Source organism: Dreissena polymorpha, chromosome 2 (assembly GCF_020536995.1).
Source record: "Dreissena polymorpha isolate Duluth1 chromosome 2, UMN_Dpol_1.0, whole genome shotgun sequence".
In the NCBI taxonomy this organism is placed as follows: Eukaryota; Metazoa; Mollusca; class Bivalvia; order Myida; family Dreissenidae; genus Dreissena; species Dreissena polymorpha.
The window spans coordinates 127,750,017-127,752,486 of record NC_068356.1 but is presented as its reverse complement, the minus strand read 5'-3'; positions in this window follow the sequence as shown (position 1 = coordinate 127,752,486).

Sequence of the window (2,470 nt, the reverse complement as noted above, 5' to 3'; positions counted from 1 at the left end):
TAAGAGTGGAACTTCAACTAGCTCATTCAGGTAAGCATTTGAGAATTTAAGACAATGAAAATACCCAATTTTAATACAAAAATACCCAATTGTCAAGTAAAGTAGTGGGTACCGACTTTTTTGTACCAAATTGAAAATTAAAATACCCAATTGAACTCAAAAGTAGTTGGTATTTACCCAATTACTCAGAAAAGTTATCTGGAGCTCTGTAAGTAGCGTCAATGCAATTTAATCCACTTAATATATGAATTAATAAATTAATTCGACAATGATTTAAACCAATATACACGTGAATTGATCGATGAATTCAACTCACACGTGACGAGACTTTGTCAATTAATACAACCCACCTGCACCTGAATGTCGCAATTATTTAAAACATACTTACAATTGAAATTGTAATTGTAAATGAATTGCAGCCACATACACGTTAAATTGTAAATGAATTGCAGCCACATTTACTGGAAGTTGTAAATAAATTCAACCCGCGTACAAGCGAATGCGCCAACAAATTAAAGCGACTTATATGGTGATTTGTAAATGGATTCAGTTCTTTTATGTGCGAATTTGTTAATGCCCCGAATCCGAAGTAGCCTTTACACAAAACCCCCTGTCGCGTTTAAAATCGATCAATCCGAACCGTCTTAACCTAATTCACGAAAGGTCATGTCATATCGAGTACAGAATGGGTTAGGTGTTCAGTTACAATGAGCGAGGTAAGTCCGGGATTCTTTACCCATTTATGCCTAGTGGACTCTACCATCCTTCTAAATTGAATAAATTTATTTCCAAAATTAGGGATGTCTAGTATATTTTATTTCTATATTTAGAATATTTCTTACCGAAATTCCTTTCAGCAAACAGCGCAGACCCTGATGAGACGCAGCATCATGCGCGTCTCATCTGGGTCTACGCTGTTTGCCAAGGCCTTTTTTCTAGTCGCTAGGCATACATGGGTTAAACTTGAGCCCACATTTAAGCCAACAAAAATGAACAACATTACATCAGAATAACATGCACTTTCAATTGAGTTTAAACATTATATCAGTGCGATCAAACACTTTGCGTAAGCTGGACTAAGTTGGGTACGGGAGCATGCGCAGAGGGGGTAATCACGTGACAACAAGATGGCGACGTCCATGCCGAGGCAGGTATTTTTTCGTCGTTCTATACCCTTTACTACTTGTATTATTATTTTTATTCCGCTCACTTTCCAGCCATATAAGAAAGAAAGTTACTGGCTTTTATTTCGAAGTAATATTCGCTCTATATCTCCACTTACTCGGTGCAAAATTTCCTAGCGGGATGACCGTATTAGGGCTCCACTAAGAAAATTTGCATCGAGTAAAGTCGAGATATAAAGCGAATTAAATACGAAGTAAACGCTAATCACCTTCTTAGTGATATGGCTGGAAAGTGAGAGTCTTTTAAAAAATAAACAGAAGTAATAAAGGGTATAAAACGGCGAAAAATAAACTGTCTCGGAATGGACGTCGCCATCTTGTCTATCACGGATTGCCCACTACTGATGCGTTCCCTCTTAAAACATTTGAAAATGGAACCTAACCAATGCGTATCCCATCTCGGGCAAATAATTGTTCAAGTTTATCGGCTACTTGGTCTAAAAAGTCAGGCTTTTGTTCAAGGTAACTACATGTGTATAAAGGTGCACTTGTTACTCCGTTTTAAATTGCACTGAACACTACAATTTAAATACTAGTATATAACTTGTGTTTAATTTTAGTGGTTGTGATCGGGAAATGTATTTTTACCCTATTTACCGCATCGAGGAAGCAATGGTAAAGTTGTATAAGTGTTTGTTATCTTGTTCAGTTCTAAACATTTTAAGTGTCACACTTGTTAAACTCACGTCATTGTCAAAGCGTTGGTCTATTTATTTCAATGCTTTTATGTTTTTTTTTGCTTTTCAAATGCAGACAACATTCATTTTAGTTTCAGCAACAATATAGAAACCGTTGACCATATGTATTTAGCTTATTTTTTATTCAATGAATATTCATAACCCGTCAATATTGACTTTATATGTATTACGCCGGCTACATTTAAAGGCACAAGGGAAATATTTTTACTAAAATACTACGATTTTTTATTGAACATTGTTTATCGGTCTTGTGCCATGCATTTATCATCATGCCGCGATAAGGGGTGTATGATTTCATTATTCGTTCTCATCCCTATGTATAATGCAAAGTGTGTTTAAAGTGTACGAGTGTCCATGGGGATGCAATGTGGGTACAAAACAGTGACATTTATGTTTAAAATGTTTCTGAACGAGAGAATATGCAAAAGATGACATAAAAACAGAACGCTGGAATATCTAATAGAATTTTTTGTCGTTCGGTAATTTTGATTTTTTAATTAAAGTTATAGCGTTATTAGAATATGTCGCTCGATATTTTAAGCAGACGGCTTCGCATGTGAAAAGCGGAATTCAGTTTTCACCGACTAA